Genomic DNA, 21,380 nt, shown 5'->3' on the forward strand with positions numbered 1-21,380 from the left:
GAACCACTGGATGGTTTCTGATGCAGTTTCCACTCTTCTAAAGAGCATTTGTCATGGAAGGTTTAGGTGTATGAAAAAAAAAGGGAGCAGAGTAGTAACTAATTTAGTGAAGCAAGTCAATGAAAATACGGACAGCCGAGCGCTTTGTTGGCTTACGCAGCCTAAACAGTTAAAGATGCATCATTATAGACTTTATTTTATACCATGTAGAGATTGATACATATTATCCAGTTTCTCCAGAAAAATTTATGTAAGCCCTGTTTACTGATAAAAAAAAAAGGGAATAACTTAAATTTTGTAACATTTCTATTTCATTTATGTGAAAAACGAGTACAATTCCCAGTAGGAGTCTGCTTTGGCATTACAATAAATAAAGCACAGGACCAGACACCGTGGCTGGGGTATGCAATCAGGAAGCCGGCGCATGGAAGCCCGACAGCCGGCTTCCCGACTGCTTTATCCTGGCGAGGGTTAAGTGACAGGCATCTAATTCTAGACGCCTGTCTTTTTCCCGAGGTTTAGGCAGAGGGAAAGGGGGGGGGTTAGGTTAGGTTAGTTCATACTTACCTGCGGACGATCGGAATTTTCAGCTGTCGGCCTGCCGCTGCCGGGATTTCAAATCGTATGTATTCCGTGGCTGGAGTTGACTTAAGTGAAGACGGTTCTGCGTGTCACATAAAAACTAAATCTTTCCGTGTTGACGTCAGGAGGGAAAACTAATGTCATCTACTAGGCAATCTTATAAAGGTGCATACACATACAATGATTTAGTTAATGAACGATTTTAGTAGACGATTTTCTACCTTGAAAAAATTAACAAATCATTTACTAAAGTTGTTCATTTACTACGTTCATTTAAATGTAACGAACGATTTTTTAGAACTACAAACGATTTTTGCATATTCCCTTACTGAAAATCATTGAGTTGACAAGTCTGACTGAACTACAAACGTGAAAATCGTTCATCGTTTGACTCAGAAAGTGAACGATTTTTACAAACAATTATCGTTAACCGATATCATTTAACGATAATCGTTCAAAAAATAATTGTGTGTGTATGCACCTTAAGACCTTGGTTAAAATAGATGATCGCTGTACAGTAGCGCACACAGGGGGGTTTCTGAGTACCCAGGAACCCCCCCTGATAGAGGGGAGAGCAAGCACAACCATGTTATTGAGCCCCGCCCCTCACAGCAAATTGCCGCGATTTGCAGTCAATGGGAAGGAGGTGGAGCCAATATGATGCAATATAATTAGAATTGACATGGTGCCAGCATGGTCCATCTCCATCCTGCTGCATGGAAAGTGTGTGTGTGCATATTATTATTTATATATATTTTGTGGCAGTATCACCAGAGGTGGCACTGGTGACCAGCAGATTCAGTGTGGGGCAGGGGAGATTCACCCACACAGACTAGAAAGGCATTGTGGGAAGATGCCTAATTGCTGGCTTGTGGATAGAGCTCAGGTGTGGGCTGATGAGAAGGCAGACCAGTCAGGCTGCTGTGGAAAACAATCTATGTGGAATTGTGGCAGCCAGAGAGCCCAGTGAAGCTAAGCAAGCCATTGGGGGCCAGGAGGTCTGTGTCTGGACCTTGCAGGAGGAAAGGGGCACCCCAAACTCTTGGACTGTGCAACATTGGATCAGTAAAGCTGCATGCTGAGGAAGCCAGGGCCTATATCTGTATGATACAGGGAAGGCCACCAGGACTCTGTTTGTGTAGCTGTGGCAGCCAAGCCAAGCCAGGCTGGAGCCAGCGATAGACCTGCAAGAAGCAGGTAGGGACATTGTTGGCAGACTAGCTGCACCACATTAGAGAGGGCTCAAGTAGTGAGTTAGATGCCCTAAACAGGGGCTAGGTTGTTTATTATTTTCTGTTCCTTTGTGTTGTACCAGTTTTCCCTGCAGGAAGTAAAGCACCATCTCATTTATTTCACTTGAAAGCTGTGTGTGGACCCTCATAAAGTACCTAAACACTGCACCAATCCACCGTCTGCCGAGCGAATTACCCCCAAGATATCACAATAATAAAAAAAATTATAATATATATATATATATATATATACACACACACACATACATACATACACACACACAGTGGCGGGCTGGGCCGGGGGGCAGGGTGCCATGTGCCCCCCGGGCCGCAGCGCCATGCGGGCCGCACTTGTAGTGTCCCCAGTAGTAGCCCCCCCTTGTTGTGCCAGCAGTAGTGCTCTCCCCCTTGTAGTGTCCCCAGAACTCCTTCCGGTCAGCTGCACCGCGCGTGTAGCGCTGACCGGAAGGAGTTCTGGGGACACTACAAGGGGGAGAGCACTACTGCTGGCACAACAAGGGGGGGCTACTACTGGGGACACTACAAGGGGGAGAACTCTACTGGGGACACTACAAGGGGGAGAACACTACTGGGGACACTACAAGGGGGATTACTACTGGGGGAACAACAAGGGGGGCTACTACTGGGGGCATTACAAGGGGGGCTACTACCGAGGGAACTACAAGGGGGGGGGGGGACTACTGCTGGGGGCACTACAAGGGGGAGAGCACTACTGGGGGCACAACAAGGGGGGGCTACTACTGAGGGCATTACAAAGGGGGGACTACTACTGGGGGCACTACAAAGGGGGAGAACTCTACTGGGGACACTACAAGGGGGAGAACTCTACTGGGGACACTACAAGGGGGAGAACACTACTGGGGACACTACAAGGGGGAGAACACTACTGGGGACACTACAAGGGGGGGCTACTACTGGGGGCATTACAAGGGGGGCTGCTACCGAGGGAACTACAAGGGGGGGGCTGCTACCGAGGGAACTACAAGGGGGGGGCTGCTACCGAGGGAACTACAAGGGGGGAGACTACTGCTGGGGGCACTACAAGGGGGAGAGCACTACAAGGGGCACAACAAGGGGGGGCTACTACTGGGGGCATTACAAGGGGGGCTACTACTGGGGGCATTACAAGGGGGGGCTGCTACCGAGGGAACTACAAGGGGGGAGACTACTGCTGGGGGCACTACAAGGGGGAGGGCACTACAAGGGGGAGAGCACTACAAGGGGCACAACAAGGGGGGGCTACTACTGGGGGCATTACAAAGGGGGGACTACTACTGGGGGCACTACAAGGGGGAGATCACTACTGGGGGCACTATATAAGGGGCTTACTATTGGGGGCACAAGGAGCACTGCACAGGGGGGACCACTACTGGGGACACTATATAAGAAGCTTACTCCTGGGGGCACAAAGGGCACTGCACAGGTGGGACCACTACTGGGGGCCTGTATAAGGGGGTCCTCTCCTGGGGCACAGTGGGCACTGCATCTGGGCACCACTGCAGGGGGCTGCCCCTAATCTTTATTTTTACTTTACATTAGTTCCATATGGTCCCGCCTCCTCCCTGGAACACTTGAGGGGGGCGCCTAAGCACGAATGCGCTCCGGGCACCCTGGCTACACGCTACTCCTCAGCCAGGGTCACCTGCATGCATTTGCCCCCCAGGCTACAAGTTGCCAGCCAGCCCCTGTATAAATATTTATATATATATATATATATATATATATATATATATATACATACACACACACACACACACACACACACATACACACATACACAACACAGGACAGGCACTCATCAAAAATATATAAACAGCTTTGCCGGGTGCCCCCACAATATAGCGAAATACAGACCAGGAGGTGCGGCACTCACGGACCCATATGAGGAAACACGAAGGTGAACCAGATGATAACGTTTCAGTTCTTTATGTAACTGTCTTCAGAAAAGTACAAAACATACAAACAACATACCTTAAATAGCCCATCACCAAGCGGCGCAGATTGGACACTTGGTGATGGGCTATTTAAGGTATGTTGTTTGTATGTTTTGTACTTTTCTGAAGACAGTTACATAAAGAACTGAAACGTTATCATCTGGTTCACCTTCGTGTTTCCTCATATGGGTCCGTGAGTGCCGCACCTCCTGGTATATATATATATATATAAAAAATACCTGCACAGTACCAGTCAAAAGTTTGGGCACAAGAGGCAGCCTCCTGACAAAATCCAAGTACGAAACATTTTGGGGCGTGGCCCTCTGTAACCACTTGGCTGGCTGGATTAGATCCTGGAGACGTTCGGGTGAAACACAAGCCTTGTTATTTACATCACTGTTTATGCTTGTGGTGGTTTTAAACCGCCTACTTTGGTACGCACGCTCACCTGGAGTCTTTTTTTATGTAATCAAACTTTTGTCTATATTTGATGCATGATGTTGCGCCCCCTTTTTGTGCTCTAATATTTCAGATTTTTACCCATTCGGATCTGGGTCTGTGTGAGGGGAAGACGCCGGCTGATTTGCTGTGGCTACTGGCCTGTGCACTATTTAGATTTCAATTGAAACTAAAAAGATAGTCTACTGTGTCTGTGTGAAATCACTTCAGGACTGTGTTATCCTGTCCTATTTCATTCACTATTTTGTACTAGCACACTGACTGAGATAGATAGATAGATACACACACACACATCGAGAGAAAAAGAGAGAGACAGACACTCAGGAGGTGTCATCATCCTTTCTACAGAGGAGAAAGGGATGTTTTAAGTGTTTAGGATGCACTACATGTACAGTCAGGTGCATAAATATTGGGACATTGACAGAATTTTCATATTTTGGCCTCTATTCACCACCACAATGGCTTTGAAATGAAACAAACAAGATGTGCTTTAACTGCAGACTTTCAGATTTAATTTGAGGGCAATTACATCCAAATCAGGTGAACGGTGTAGAAATTACAACGGTTTCTATATGTGCCTCCCACTTTTTAAGGGGCCAAAAGTAATGGGACAAACTAAACAATCCTAAATCTAACTTTCACTTTTGAATACTTTGTTGTAAATCCTTTGCAGGCTCTGCCAGGCCTCTACTGCAAATGTCTTCAGTTCCTGCTTGTTCTTGGGGCATTTTCCCTTCAATTTTGTCTTCATCAAGTGAAATGCATGCTCAATCGGATTCTGGTCAGGTGATTGACTTGGCCATTGCATAACATTCCACTTTTTAGCCTTAAAAAACTCTTTGGTTGCTTTTGCAGTGTGCTTCGGGTCATTGTCCATCTGCACTGTGAAGCGCCAACCAATGAGTTCTGAAGCATTTGACTGAATATGAGCATATAATATTGCCCGAAACACTTCAGAATTCATTCTGCTGCTTTTGTCAGCAGTCACATCATCAATAAATACAAAGGAACCAGTTCCATTGGCAGTCATACATGCCCATGCCATGACACTACCACCACACTTCACTGATGAGGTGGTATGTTTTGGATAATGAGCAGTTCCTTTCCTTCTCCATACTCTTCTCTTCCCATCACTCTGGTACAAGTTGATCTTTGTCTCATCTGTCCATAGGATGTTGTTCCAGAACTGTAATGGCTGTTTTAGATGTTGTTTAGCAAACTCTAATCTGGTCTTCCTGTTTTTGAGGCTCACCAATGGATTACATCTTGTGGTGAACCCTCTATATTCACTCTTGTGAAGTCTTCTCTGGATTGTTGACTTTGACACATATACACCTACCTCCTGGAGACTGTTCTTGATTTGGTAAACTGTTGTGAAGGGGTTTTTCTTCACCAGGGAAATAATTCTTCTGTCATCCACCACAGCTGTTTTCCGTGGTCTTCCGGGTCTTTTGGTGTTGCTGAGCTCTCCGGTGCGTTCTTTCTTTTTAAGAATGTTCCAAACAGTTGATTTGGCCACACCTAATGTTTTTGCTATCTCTCTGGTGGGTTTATTTTGATTTTTCAGCCTAATGATGCCTTGCTTCACTGATAGTGACAGCTCTTTGGATCTCATATTGAGAGTCGAGTTGACAGCAACTGATTCCAAATGCAAATGTCACACCTAGAATCAACTCCAGACCTTTTAACTGCTTAATTGATAATGAAATAACGAGGGAATAGCCCATAGCTGTCCATGAAATAGCTTTTGAGTTGATAGTCCCATTACTTTTGGCCCCTTAAAAAGTGGGAGGCACATCTAGAAACCGTTGTAATTCCTACATTCACCTGATTTGGATGTAATTACCCTCAAATTAAATCTGAAAGTCTGCAGTTAAAGAACATCTTGTTTGTTTAATTTCACTGCCATTGTGGTGGTGAATAGAGACCAAAATATGAAAATTCTATCAATGTCCCAATATATATGCACCTGACTGTATGTTATATATATATATACTCCCATAGAGAATTTCGGAGGGGGGGAGCATGGTGTTTAAGGGGCTACACCTCAAAAGCTGTTGGAGGTACAGAGCTGAAATGTGGCATGGATGGGTAGAACTGTCGCTCGGTGCTGCTTGCCAAATTTCAGGGCATAAAGATAAAAAAATAAAGAGGATTTATGAGTAATCCAAAGTTCCAACTGTCATTTTTTTCTGACAGTCAATTAGGACCACTTTTCAGCTGTTCTCTATGGGTTTTTTTGAGGAAGGCATAACTCAGGGTAGGGGGCGAATTTAGTCTTGGGGTTTGTTTTATTAGGTAGCTATTGTTCCAGGGTACGTGCCTTTGGGGTTCACGTAAATTAGAAAGTTAGTTTTTAAACTTACCTCAAGAATGCACCATTGAACAGATAGGAAATTTCAACTTGTTGCGCAGCCTCAGTAGGAGCCTCCGGCAGGTGTACTCACTGTGGCTTCACTTGGGCCGTTGTTTGTGGGCTTTAGCAGCGGTGGGTTCGGGGGGAAGGAAGCTGGCGATAGCTGCAGCGGGACCTGGAAATGTGCAGGGGGTAGCGGGCGTTAGCTGTGGCCAGAACCCAGGGAATGGTAGTGGGCCTTGGCAGTGGTGGTGAATATGGCAGTGGTGCAGACATTAGGAACCAGGGGAGGTAGCAGCATACATACAGATGCAGGCTCGGAACTGGAAGATCCGTGATAGCTGCTTCTGTGTTTAAAAAAAAAAACACCCTTTTTTTATAAACAAAAAAATGGTGTGGCCCCGCCCCCCAAACAACAACCAGCACCGGGATTTGGAGACCCAGTACTGGTTGTGCTAAATACAGGGGACAAACGACATAGGGGTCCCCCGTATTAAGCACAACCAGCACCAGTCCTGGTTGCCAAAATACGGGAGACAAATGACGTAGGGGTCCCCTGTATTCAGCGCAACCAGCACTGGCCTCTGAGCCGGTCCTGGTTCTGGAAATACAGGGAAAAAATGCATAGGGTCCCCCTGTATTCACTAGAACCAGCACTGGTCGACTTTTAGCAAGGTGGGGTGGCACAGCCAGGGGAGTCCTTTCACCGGGCCCCACAGCCAAAGCATCACCCCTGACTGCTAGTCAGCCCAGGTCGGGGATACCTGGGGAGCTGTGGACCCCCCCAATAAAAGGAGTCCCCCTCTCCAGGGCACCCCAGGCTGATAGCCCGGGGCTATCCCCGGCACCCCTGGCCGGTGGGTGCCGGGTTGATTATGTAAAGTGTGGTGCAAAGAAAGAATTAAAATATTGTATTTTGCTGTGGAGCTACAGTTCCCAGCAAGCCTCCCCCGCATGCTGGTACTTGGAGAATCACAAGTATCAGCATGCGGGGCATTACGGGCCTGCTGGTACTTGTATTTCCACAGCAAAAGCAATATTAAAAAAACACACAACACACCGTATAAAAGTAAAATGTTATTAAAACGCTCTGCTCAAGCTTCTAATCCAAAGCGACTTTTTAATACATTTAAACTGCTTCTTACCCCTCCATCACCCAAACCACCTGCTACTTTCTGTGCACAAGATCTTGCTTCCTATTTTAGGGACAAGATTGATAAGATCCGAAAAGAAATAGTAGGCTCTTCCTCAGCTAGTGACCTGCTCAATTCCCTACCTGAACCCTCTGGCACATTCTCCTCATTTGATCTCACAAACGAAGATGAAGTATCTACACTCTTCTTATCCTCCTACTCTATTACCTCTCCTCTAGATCCTATACCCTCACAAATCAGTAAAGCTTTGTCTCCTGTGCTTATCCCAACCCTAACTAAAATCTGTAATCTCTCTCTCTCTACTGGCAACTTTCCATCACTGTTCAAGCACGCAGTGATTACTCCCATTCTGAAAAAACAAAATTCTGACCCTAGTACGCTCTCAAATTACCGTCCTATCTCCCAGCTCCCATGCCCCTCCAAACTACTTGAGACTTGTCTACACCCGCCTCACACACTTTCTTAACTCACACCACTTATTGGACCCACTTGAATCCGGCTTTCGTTCCCAACACTCCACAGAGACAGCACTGACTAAGGTAGTAAATGATCTTGTCACTGCCAAGGCTAAAGGCCATTATTCACTTCTAATTCTTCTAGATCTCTCTGCTGCTTTTGACACTGTTGACCACTCTCTTCTCATACAAACACTACAATCCATAGGTCTTAAGGGCACAGCTCTTTCTTGGTTTTCTTCCTACCTATCTGATCGCTCTTTTACTGTTTATTTTTCTGATTCTGCCTCCTCTTCGCTACCTCTATCAGTAGGAGTACCGCAAGGCTCTGTCTTAGGTCCTCTGCTATTCTCAATCTATACCACCTCTCTTGGCAAACTAATTAGCTCTTCTGGATTTCAGTACCATCTGTATGCAGATGATACTCAAATCTACCTATCCTCTCCAGATTTATCTCCATCTGTATTGGTCAGTGTCACTGAATGTCTTTCTGCCATTTCATCTTGGATGTCATCTCGCCACCTGAAACTTAATATTTCTAAAACAGAATTAATTCTATTTCCACCGGCCAATAACAGTTACCAATCTGATCTCTCTATCAGTGTTGATACCTCGACCATCCACCCCGCTCCACAAGCTCGCTGCCTTGGTGTCATCCTTGACTCTGAACTGTCCTTTGTTCCCCACATTCAATCTGTCTCAAAATCATGTTACATACACTTAAAAAACATATTCAAAATTCGACCATATCTCACACAAGACACTGCAAAAACTCTAATCCATGCACTTATTATTTCCCGCATTGACTACTGCAATAGCCTCCTTACTGGTCTTCCCAAAAACAGGCTATCACCATTACAATCCATTATGAATGCAGCTGCAAGGCTTATCTTCCTTGCAAAACGTTCTTCTTCTGCTGCCCCGCTCTGTCAGTCCCTCCATTGGTTGCCGGTTTTCTACCGTATTCAATACAAAATACTTTCACTTACACATAAGGCTATTAACCAACCCACACCAACATACATCTCTTCACTCATCTCAAAATATCTCCCAACCCGAACTCTCCGCTCAGCACAAGATCTGCGTCTCTCATCCCCATGCATTACTTGCTCCCATTCACGGTTACAGGACTTTCTTCGCGCTGCACCCACTCTATGGAATGAACTACCTCGCACAATAAGACTTTCATCTAGTCTCCAATCCTTCAAGCGATCCCTGAAAACTCACCTCTTCAGGCAAGCTTATCAAATTCCAGAACCTCCCACATAACCTTCATAGCTTCCATATCTAATTACATCCCCTTTTTACAGTCCACACACAATCTCACACATTGTCTTTCTCTCACATCCTCATGACATTTGGTCGACATTCCTGGATCATGCAGCCAACCAAGAAACTGTGCATTCTGGCTGGACCAAATGCAATATATAGCACCTATCCTTGTGTATCAATGCCTATTTCCCTATACATTGTAAGCTTGCGAGCAGGGCCTTCCTACCTATATATCTGTCTGTTATTACCCAGTTTTGTTCTATTAATGTTTACAATTGTAAAGCGCAATGGAATATGCTGCGCTATATAAGAAACTGTTAATAAATAAATAAAATAAAGTAAATTAAAACATACATGCACACACACACGTACACACACTGTCTCACATACTCACCTAGTATCCGTAAAGCCAATCTGTCCTTCTCCAGTAGATAATCCTATGGAGTACCTGTAATAAAAAATCCATACTCACCTCCTCCTATGCGTGGATCTGTCCTCTTCGTTGCTAAATAGGCAATCCAGGGTCTTGGCATAAAAAAAAAAAAACGCAAAAACCTGAGCCCTCGTACATTAGTAGTATCCTCTAAGGACACTACTACCCGAATGACAGGTCCGCCAGGGGTTTCAGTACAGAAATCCCGATGCGGAGCACTCATTGGCTAAGAGAGGAGAGCCTTCCGCCTCTCAGCCAATAAGCGATTCTTACCATTGACTTCAAGGGCGAGAACCGTGCGTACCCATTTAAAAAATGGCACCTCAGCACCATTTTTGAAATTCAAAGATGGCCACCGCCCCCTCGGCAGGCTTATATAAAGCCAGCGTGAGGTGCCGTCCAGTCAGTCGTCAGCCGGGTAGCTGGAGAGAAGACCAGCTGAAGCAAGAAGATGCCGCGGAAGCCCTGGATGGGCGGCCATGCAAAAGAGCTTAAGGATCCTGTGGCCTGCCCCGCCGCAGCTAATGCCCCCAGGTCCCAGCCGCAGCTAATGCCTGCTAACCACCCCTCCCCCCCCCTCCCGAGTTCCGGCCATAGCTTACGGCTGCTTCTTTCCCCCAAGCCCACCGCCCGCACTGACCTGCCATCTTGGTGCACCCAAGTGAGTGCATCAAGTTGAAACTTCCTATCTATATGATGGCGGATTCGTGAGGTAATAGTTTAAAAACTAACTTTCTCAATTACCTAAACCCCAAAAAGCACCTATTGTTGAACAATAGCTGCCTAATAAAACAAACCCAAAGTCTAAATTTGCCCCCTACCCGGAGTTATGCCTTCCCAATAAAAAGCCATAGAGAACAGCAGAAAAGGGGTCCTAATTGAGTGTCAGAAAAAACTGACAGATGGAAATTTAGATTACTCCCAAGTCATTTGTTATGATTTTACCCTAAAATTTGTCATGCAGCACCGAGCAACAGTTCTAACAGCCCATGCCAAATTTCAGCTCCGTACCTCCAATAGCTTTTGAGGTGTAGCCCCTTAAACACTATGCCCCCCCCTTTGGGATTTCTCTATGGGAAAATTAAATTTTTTGTCGAGGTAACCCTTACATAGTTTGTCCCCTGTATTTTGGTAACCAGGACTGGCTCTGATAAGCGTGCAGATTGTGCTTTATACAGGGAATCCCTACATTGTTTGTCCCCTGTGTTTAGCACAACCAGTACTGGGGCTCCAAAGCCCGATGCTGGTTGTGCTGTGGGGGTATGGCATTTTTTTTTTTTAAACAATATGGATCTAACTGATACATCCATGCATCTGTGTCTTATTGATTTGATTTTCTCAGGTGCATGAACAGCACCAGTGAGTCCCTCTGTCGCCCACTGATGCTTCTGCGCACGGCTGTTGCTGCCACTGCTCCGCACCCCGCTGCTGCCACTGCCCCACACACCTGCAGCCTGCCCCCGCAGCTGTCTCTCCTTCTGCACCCTTAAAATACCTCCTGCTCCTCCACAGGTGTTAGTGTACCTACTTGTTGTCCTTCTGCCCTGCAGGTGGCCCAGTTTGCCCCTCTAAACCCTAATAGTTGATAAATTTTAAAAAAGCAATGAAATTCCATAGGTAAAAAATAAATAAATAATTAGTTTCACATGATCTGACATTTCACAAAACCTATTGAATTTGTGCTACTCAAACTCCAAAAAGCAATGAAATTACGATAATTAAGGCTGACGCCTTAATGGACGCGTTTCTTGCGCAATACAGATATGGTATGCCATCAAACCCTGTGATTAACTACAGATTCCACACTCAGAGTGAGATTGCTGTCACTCACAAAATGGTGGAGCTGCTAATTCACAGAATTGTGAGTTCATTGGAATACACACATGCAGTCTATGCAACTGAGGTTTGAGCAGAAGATAGAGCTGCAGAGATGGGATGAGTGGTGTGGATAGGGACATATAGGCATGGAGAGAGGGTGAAGATTAAGCAGCACTGATGGGAAAAAGCCAAAGTGATGCAGATGGGTGAAAAACAGTGGTGCGGATGGGGGGTACAAGTGATGCAGATGCGTGGAAAACAGTGGTGCGGATGCAGGGGACACGGAGTGGCACAGTTCGGGAAAACACAGCAACGTGGATGGGGGTACAGAGTGGCATGGATGCGGGAAGACAGAGCAGCGCAGATGGGTAAAAACAAATTTGTACGAATGAGGGAATATAGACTAGCACAATGGTAGAACACACATCAGTAGACATTGGGGAAGACTGATAGGTGCAGATAGGTGGGAAGAAAGATTTCCACAGTTGAGGGGGGGGGGGCAGAGTGGTGCAGATACAGGAATAAAGAATGGCACAGATGAGGGGAAGGAGGTGGTGCAGATGCAAGGAAACAGAGTGGCACAAATGCAGTAAGACATGGGCAGCGCGAATGGGGAAAGACAGTTTGTTGCGGACGAGGGGACAACTATAGTGTTCCTGCTAGGCTGTTTTAGCGGGGCGCCTCACCCTGCCCGATTTCTGAAGGGCAGAGCGCGCCCTGCCCTCCAGCGTGGCGGCCCGCTGAGACAGCCTGCGGGTTCTGCCTCCACCCGCGGGTCGCTCTGTCCTGCAGGTGGTCAAAACGGTGGCGCAGCGGCCACAGCTGGTGAATGGATGCCGGGCGCATGCACCCGGCATCAGTTCACAGTTACCGCAGCGCTTGAGGGCTGCCGGCATGTCCGTTAGTGCCGGGCACGCCCCCATGAGTGACAAAAAGGGGACGAGTCATACAGACACGCCCCCTTTTATTTGGTCACGCCCCCTTTTCGGGCACGAGCACGCCATCGGCGCGCGCAAAAGTGCCCTAACTCTAGGTCTGTCGCCTGCCTGCCGCCGGACCTAGAGTGAACACTAAACTAGCACAGCTAGGAGACCACACAGCTGTAGGGATTGGGGAAGTTATAGCAGCATAGAGGCACAGATAGTGTACATGCATTGACAGAGTATGATAGTTTTAGCAATTAGGGAGCTGAATGTATTCTGAATGAAATGAACGTATGGAGTGAGAAGGATGTTGGTGACCAGTTGCTTATACATATGTAACCAAGTCATTAAAAAGATTAATAACAAATATAAAATGAAAATTGGTGCATAGCTCTTTTCAAGCATCCAAAACAATGTTTAACGTTGTATGCATGGCTAACAGGCAACACTAAATCATGCAAATGTGTAAGACGAATAATTGAACACAAAATGACAGATATATGTGTGACCTAAAGAAGCTGCTATCACTTACTTCACATTCTCATCCTACTTCCGTTGTGGTTAATGAATGGGAAGATTGTGGGCACTCAGTGGGATATGTGTGCCACATAACTGCTCAGACCTCAGTAGCAGAGACTGCATGTGTGTATTCCAATGAACACACAATTCTGTGAATTAGCAGCACCACCATTTTGTGAGTGACAGCAATCTCACTCTGTGAGAGCTGAATCTACAGTTAACCACAGGGTTTGATGGCATACCATATCTGTATGGTTATGACTAGAATAGAGGGCTGCAGGAGTCCGGTGACGTCACACCCACGTGATGCAGCATAAAAGGGTGAGGGGTGGGGATGCTAACGGGGGACCAAAAGTGTCCCCTTGCAGTCTCGCTACGCTTGCCACGCTTTGGGCACGGTGGCTCGCTACGCTCCCCACAAATATTTATTCCTCCGCTATGCCCTCGTGGATGGTAACGCAAGAGCGGTCCAGCCTTCCTCCAGCGGTCACGTGGTTGAAGCATCACAGAGGTCCTTTCTCCACATAGGATCTAGCATCAACCATATCCGTATTGCGCAAGGAACACATCCATTAAGGCATCAGCCTTAATTATCGTAATTTCAATGCTTTTTTTTTTTGTTTGAGTAGCACAAATTCGGTAGGTTTTGTGAAATATCAGATCATGTGTAAGAAGGCTTAATGGGACATGTGAAAATGTAAGTTTTTTTTGTCTATGGAATATATATATGTACACACAAACTAGAAACCCCCCTTAAAAATCCTACATTTGCCCCTGGATGTAAATTCAAAATGTCTCCTCTCCAGTGCAAAGCCGATGCGGGTCGCTTATACATATGTAACCAAATCATTAAAAACATTAATAACAAATATAAAATGAAAATTGGTGCATAGTTCTTTTTAAGCATCCAAAACAATGTTTAACGTTGTATGCATGACTAACAGGCAACATTACATCATGCAAATTGAACACAAAATATGACAGATATCTGCGTGACCTAACGGAGCTGCTACTATCACTTACTTCTCATTCTCATCCCCCTTCCGCACTCAGTCTACGTCACTTCCAGATACGGCTCCTTAAGAGGAAATATACTTTTCCGTACAGTTTATGTACATGTTGTTGATGACGTAGTTGGACATCGGCAGGTCATGTGACCTTCTGTAGTCAAATAATACAGACTTTCGCCGTAGTTTACAGCAGTCCCGCCCACAGCCTGAACCACGTGACCGCGGCAATCCTCTGACCTAGTGACGTTCACAGCAGAGACTCGTTACTGAACACAGCGAGGTCATGCAGGAACAGGCGGGTAGATGCTGGATTGGAGGCAGCGACCAGTGCTAAGTATCACTTACTTTGCAGACCCAGATTGGCTTTAAGAAAATTTACTGCATTGCTACGGAAGAAGCGGAGAGAAGACATTGCTGTGTGTGGAAGGAGCAGCTAATGATATTAATAACGGTAGTGGGAGCTACAGATAACCCTGTTATAGCATAGGTGGAACAGTCTCTGGTGTCATGTAATGAATAATAATACAGGTGGTGTTGCCTCTGGTGCCGTGTAATTATATCCTGTGATTGTAATCAGATGGAGGTGACTGGTGTCCTGTTATAGTACAGGTGAAGGAGACTATGGGGTGTTATGTAGAAGCAGGTTCTGAGCCCTTCTAATATAATACAGACAGAGAAGGTTCTGTTGTTGTCTAGTGTCAATGTTTGTCCTACAGCAGGACCCCATAACTTACATGAGCTCTGTAAGACCAACTTCAGTTAGTAAATGACACAGCAACAGAGGCCACATAAAGTAGGTCTAGGATGGGAGAATGACCGACCCAAAATGTACAACAGGTCTCTGGCACCGGGAAGCATGCAGAAATAGGTCAGCGCAGTGGAACAGTAAAAGCCGCATCTCGGAGACTCAGGCAGAGTCAAGTCTCCCTCTACTTGCACAGCAGACTCCAGCACCTGTGAAGGGGGTGGATGGGATTCAAGTTACCCGGGCCCAGTCTTGTTGGAAGGGCATATCACATAGCCTTGCCCACAACAGCTAGCACCTATGGGGAGAGACTGCCTCCTGAGTGCAGCACACGCCCCCGCCCTCCTTTACGCTGTCCTGTGGGTTCAGAAGCTGGTGAGGGGCTACCGGTGCCCCTTGGCTTCACAGCGCCGCACATACTATTTTTCCATATTTTTTTTTTTTTGTTATGATGGGCTGTAGCCACGTCTCCCTGGAGTGACCATGCCCATTTCAGTACCAAGGCCCATGTCCCCTCTAAGGACCTGGCATATACCGGGTCACTGATAAAAATAGGTTCGGATGATTGGCGGTACTATCCTTATGTGGTCTTATAAGTGAACCGAAAGAAGGTGCAGCCTGGAATAATCGGAACTTTCAACAGAGATTTCGATAAAGATAGTTTTTTTGTATAGAATTATTCCGGCGCTCCCAAGAATCAGTGGTTTTTTGGAGAAATGAAAAAAGAATGGAAAAAAATAGTGTAAATCTGTGGTAAAAACCAAAAATGAAAAGAAAGTATGTAGACATATGCTCACCCTTTATAGGTGAGATTAGTACAATGGACACAAATCAACACCGTGGTCCCACAGTGGATGCAATAGCAACAATGAGTCGATCTGGATGGATCTCAAATCCTGACCGTAGTCGTTACGTGGAGAAAATAAAGAAGGCACCAATAGCAGCAACGCGTTTCACAGATCCTGTGTAGCAGACACAGGGTCTGTGAAACGCGTTGCTGCTATTGGCGCCTTCACATTTTTTACATTAAGGTTTGGCACGATTTATGGTTATTGTATAATCTGTAATTATATTTTTATTGATTTTCTTTTTTTGTATGGCCATATATGAAATTATTTTAATGGAAGTTAAAATTTTTAAGAGATATATATTTTTTCATTACCGACGGACATCGGGTTTTAAAATGAATGTCTAAGGCGCTTATGTGAGCAGGATATTATTTACGATTTGCACTATGGAGGCATGTTTTATTTTCTTCACATAACGACTACTGTCAGGATTTGAGATCCATCCAGATCGATTCATCGTTGCTATTGCAACCCCCGTAGGACCACTGTGTTGATTTGTGTCCATTGTACTAATCTCACCTATAAAGCGTGAGTATATGTCTATATACTTTTCTTTTTTGTCACAGATTTACACTATATTTTTTTCCATTCTTTTTTCATTTCTCCAAAATAACTCTGATCCTTGGGAGCGCCGGAATACTTCTATACAAAAAAATATACCGGGTCACAGCAGGCTCCTCCCCTCCCTGGCTGCACCACCTCCTTTCTGTTGTAACTCTCCCCCACGGCTTTGTCCCAATACCCCCACTCTCCCATACTTACTCCTTCAGCTGGTTCTCTTCTGATACTGCCCTGTCTCCCTCTCAGTGGTAACAGCCTTACACAATTATTATGTACACTAGATCTCACATTACTACGTTATGACATACAATGTATATACAAATCAATTTTTAGAATCTGAATACTAGAGTAAAATTAATGCATGCACGCATTCCCAGGGGCTATATAATTCTCTGTATTTTATAATATAACTTCGGCAACCTGGGCACTGCAATGTCAAACAAGAAATGAGCTCTATGGGCCTGATTCAGACCCACTCACTAGTTGCGATCACTAGTTGTTGGCCGATAGTCGCTCTTCTGCGCGTGCGTATGTTTCGCAGTGCGCGAACAAGTACGAAAGACCGGGATGCGGTCACTCGCTGTGCATAGACAGCAGAGTGAGTGACAGGAGTGGCCATTTGTTGGTGGTTACAGGGGCAGGCCACTAGTAACGAGGGAGTGGATGTGCGAACGCAGGTGTGCTTATGAGCTTCAAAGCCGTTTCAAAGGTGTGCATAATTAAAAGCCAGAGTCATAGTGATTACACTCTCAAATGCTCGCAGTGCTTGCGGTAGGGTATAGTCAACCTTAAGCACTGCGAGCACATCCGATGGTGCTCGATGTACCTATGGTTTAAAGGACTTCCTCGAGATGACATGCGCAAGTGGGCGTCTTATGATTCGCTGGTGGGTGTCTGCATACACAAAGTGATCGGTCGCCAAGACACAGTGGGCGTGCTAATGCCTTGATGAGCGAATGCTTCACTTGCAGGGCGTGTGCTGGATATGCATATGCAGGGAGCGAGCGTTCGCATCTAGCGAGTGGGTCTGAATCAGGTCCTATATTCCTTTAGTGCCTACACATCTAGTACAGTGAGGGTCCACCACCCATCTCTACCAAGTACTGAGCACCAATGTCGGTAGTAGAGACGTAGATAGTAAGTAATACCCCTTTTACACCGGAGCTAAAACCCGGGTTATTGCAGGGTTAACCCGGGCAGCTCCCTGGTGTAAAAGGGGAGAGGGTTGGATCGCCGGGTCGAGTGACCCGGCAATCCCACCCAGGTAAATAGCAGGGTTTAACTCGGGCGTAGCCCGTGAAACCCTGCTGTGAGAACAGCGCACTTCGGGTCACGATGACCTGGAGTGCACTGCAAGCCGGCTGATTGGTCTGGCTTAAGTGACGCTTGGAGATGACGTCCACTTTCACGCCGGGAAAGCTGGGTCTATGCAGACCCGACTTCGGTGTGAGCGACGCCGACTCGGGAATATCCCGAGTCGGCGCTGGCTAAATTCCGGGTCTGATCTGGATAGGAACTGTTCCAACTCCAGGTCAGATCCGGAATTTTGGTGGAAAAGGGGTATTAGTAAGTACTGGGTAGGTAAATTTAGGTAATAAATAGTTTAGTTTGTCTGTAGATAGGTTACATTGGTATGTAGTACGTAGAATGCATGTATTAGGTAGGTATGTAGAAAGGTAAGTAAGTAGGCAGGTATGTAGGGTAACAGGCAGATATGGCAGCGGAGCTATACAGGGGATGGGGCAGATATGGGAGCACCGCTATGGGGAGAGGGCAGACATGGATATGCTACTACGGGGAGGGGGCAGATATGGGAGCGCTGCTATATATGTAAGGGAGCAGACATGGGACGTGGGTATGGGGCACATAGGCAAACGCAGGGGGGTTTCTGTCTGCCTGGAAACCCCCCCTCCCCAGCACATACCATGACCACAATAGAAATAGTAATATAACAGAATGTTACTAGTGCTGCATGCTCTTCTCAGTATCACAGATGAAATGATTAGCACCACCTATGGATCTTTTAAAATGAGTCAGCCAGTAATAAATAAATATATCTGTGCACCAACTAAGAGATGTGGAAAATATGCACTGTTAGAGGTGCACTGCTATAGTCCATCAATATAGTTAATTATTAATACTGTATAATAATTAGGGGTGTGCACCGGCCACTTTTCGTGTTTTGGATCTGGATCTTTCTTCGTGTTTTGGATCTGGATTGCTTTTGCCAAAACCACCCTTTTGGGTTTTGTGTTTTGGATCTGTATTTTTTTTTTAAAAAAACAGCTAAAATCACAGAATTTGTAGGTTTTTCTGCTCCTATGCTATTATTAACCTCAATAACCTTAATTTCCACTCATTTCCAGTCTATTCTGAACATCTCACACCTCACAATAGTGTTTTTATGTCCAAAAGGTTGCACCGAGGTAGCTGGATGACTATGCTAAGCGACACGAGTGGGCGGCACAAACACGTGACCCATCTAGGAGTGGCACTGCAGTGGCAGACAGGATGGCAGTTTGAAAAACTAGGTCCCAAACTGTACATAATGCAAAGAAAAAAAAGAGGTGCAAGATGGAATTGTCCTTGGGCCCTCCCACCCACCCTTATGTTGTATAAACAGGACATGCACACTTTAACAAACCAATCATTTCAGCGCCAGGGTCTGCCACACGACTGTGGCTGAAATGATTGGTTCGTTTGGGCCCCCAAAAAACAAGCTGGCAATTAATCTGTCCCTGCACAAACTGGCTCTACGGAGGCAAGATGTCATCCTCATCCACCGATTCCTCACCCTCTTCAGTGTGTACATCCTCATCCTCACAAAGTATTAACTCGTCCCCACTTGAATCCACCACCACAGGTCCCTCTACGTTCTGGAGGCTGGTCTCCCTGGAAGAGCTGATAATTCATTTTGATGAACATCATCTTCTCCACATTCTGTGGAAGCAACCTCCTACGCCTTTCGCTGACAAGGTTCCCGGCTGCACTAAACACACTTTCGGAGTACACACTGGAGGGGGGGCAACTCAGGTAAAATAGAGCCAGTTTGTACAGGGGCCTCCAAATTGCCTCTTTTTCCTGCCAGTACAGGTATGGACTGTCTGACATGCCTACTTGGATGCTGTCACCGATGTAATCCTCCACCATTCTGTCAATGGTGACAGTATCATATGCAGTGACAGTAGACATGTCAGAAATTGTTGCCAGGTCCTTCAGTCCGGACCAGATGTCCAAACTTGGTCCTGCCTGCCCTGCATCACCGCCAGCGGGTTGCTTAGGATACCTAAGTTTTTTCCTGGCAGCTCCAGTTGTGGGAGAAAATGAAGAAGGAGCTGTTGACGTGTCATGTTCCGCTTCAGCTGACAGTGTGTTCACCAGCAGGTCTTTGCACCTCTGCAGGCTTGTGTCGGCCAGAAAGCGAGACACCACATAGGCTTTAAACCTAGGATCAAGTACGGTGGCCACAATGTAGTGGTCTGATTTCAACAGATTGACCACCCTGGAATCCTGGCACATGCCGAGCGGAATCGCCCCGTCTTAGCTCCTCCTTCATTTTCTCCAGCTGCTTCTGCAAAAGCCTGATGAGGGGAATGACCCGACTCAAGCTGGCAGTGTCTGAACAGACTTCACGTGTGGCAAGTTCGAAGGGCTGGAGAACCTTGCACAACACGGAAATCATTCTCCACTGCGCTTGAGTCAGGTGCATACCGTCTCCTTTGCCTATGTCATAGGTGGATGTATAGGCTTGAATGGCCTTTTGCTGCTCCTCCATCCTCTGAAGCATATAGAGGGTTGAGTTCCACCGCGTCACAAACTCTTGCTTCAGGTGATGGCGGGGCAGGTTCAAGAGTGTTTGCTGGCGCTCCAGTCTTCGGCACGCAGTCGCTGAATGGCGAAAGTGGCCAGAAATTTTTCGGGCCACCCAAAGCGTCTCCTGCACGCCCCTGTCGCTTTTCAGAAAATTCTGCACCACCAAGTTTATTGTGTGAGCAAAACATGGGACGTGCTGGAATTTGCCCAGATGTAATGCCCGCACAATATTGGTGGCGTTGTCAGATATCACAAATCCCCAGGAGAGTGTAAGTGGGGTAAGCCACTGGGCGATGATTTCCCTCAGTTTCTCTAAGAGGTTGTCGGCGGTGTGCCTCTTACTGAAACCGGTGATACACAGCGTAGCCTGCCTTGGAACGAGCTGGCGTTTCTGAGATGCTGCGACTGGTGACGCTGCTGCTGTTGCTGTGTAAGGTGATACATCTACCCAGTGGGCTGTCACAGTCATATAGTCCTTAGTCTGCCCTGTTCCACTTGTCCACATGTCCGTGGTTAAGTGGACATTGGGTACAACGGCATTTTTCAGGACACTGAGGACACTTTTTCTGACGTTTCTGTACAGTCTCTGTATCGCCTGCCTAGTGAAGTGGAATCTAGACGGGATTTGGAACCGGGGACACACTACCTCCATCAATTGTCTAAATCCCACTGCACTAATGGCGGATACCGGACGCACGTCTAGCACCAACATAGCAGTCAAGGCCTCAGTTATACGTTTTGCTTCAGGATGACTGCTGTCGTACTTCATCCTCCTCGCTAAGGACTGTTGAGGGTCAATTGTTTAGTAAAAGTAGTGGTGTTCCTACTTCCTCTCTGGGATGATGAACGACTCCCAGCGGCAGCAGGAGGCGTAGCAATGCAGGATCCTCCGGAGGAATCCCCGATAGGAGAGTCAGTCATGCCAGTGACATGGCCTGCAGGACTACTTCCGATCCTGACTAAGGAGGAAATTGACGAGGAGGGAGTTGACGGTGTGGTTTGCAGGCGCTTGGATACAACAGGACAACGGGATTTAGGTGTCCCTGGACTGCTTACGGTCTTAGCCAAAGTTTCTGAACTTGACAGTAACTTATTATGAACGCGCTGCAGGTGCCGTATAAGGGAGGATGTTCCTAGGTGGTTAACGTCCCTACCCCTACTTATTCCACCTTTACATAAGGTACATATGGCAAGACAGTTGTTGTCCGGATTTGGATAGAAATATTGCCAGACCAAAGAGGTGGA

At 46.4% G+C, this 21,380-nt stretch overlaps 1 protein-coding gene across 1 annotated transcript in view; it reads right to left on the bottom strand.

Annotated features, from left to right (window-relative positions):
• Positions 1–14,409, bottom strand: part of FOXRED2 (FAD dependent oxidoreductase domain containing 2) — a 423,284-nt gene extending 408,875 nt beyond the window's left edge. The window contains exon 1 of the mRNA XM_088481219.1: positions 14,182–14,409. The gene's annotated coding sequence lies outside the window, so the exon portion shown is untranslated. The remainder of the gene's footprint in view (positions 1–14,181) is intronic.
• Positions 14,410–21,380: the final 6,971 nt, after the last annotated feature.

Source organism: Taudactylus pleione, unplaced genomic scaffold (genome assembly GCF_031769625.1).
Source record: "Taudactylus pleione unplaced genomic scaffold, aTauple2 ptg000266l, whole genome shotgun sequence".
NCBI lineage: Eukaryota > Metazoa > Chordata > Amphibia > Anura > Myobatrachidae > Taudactylus > Taudactylus pleione.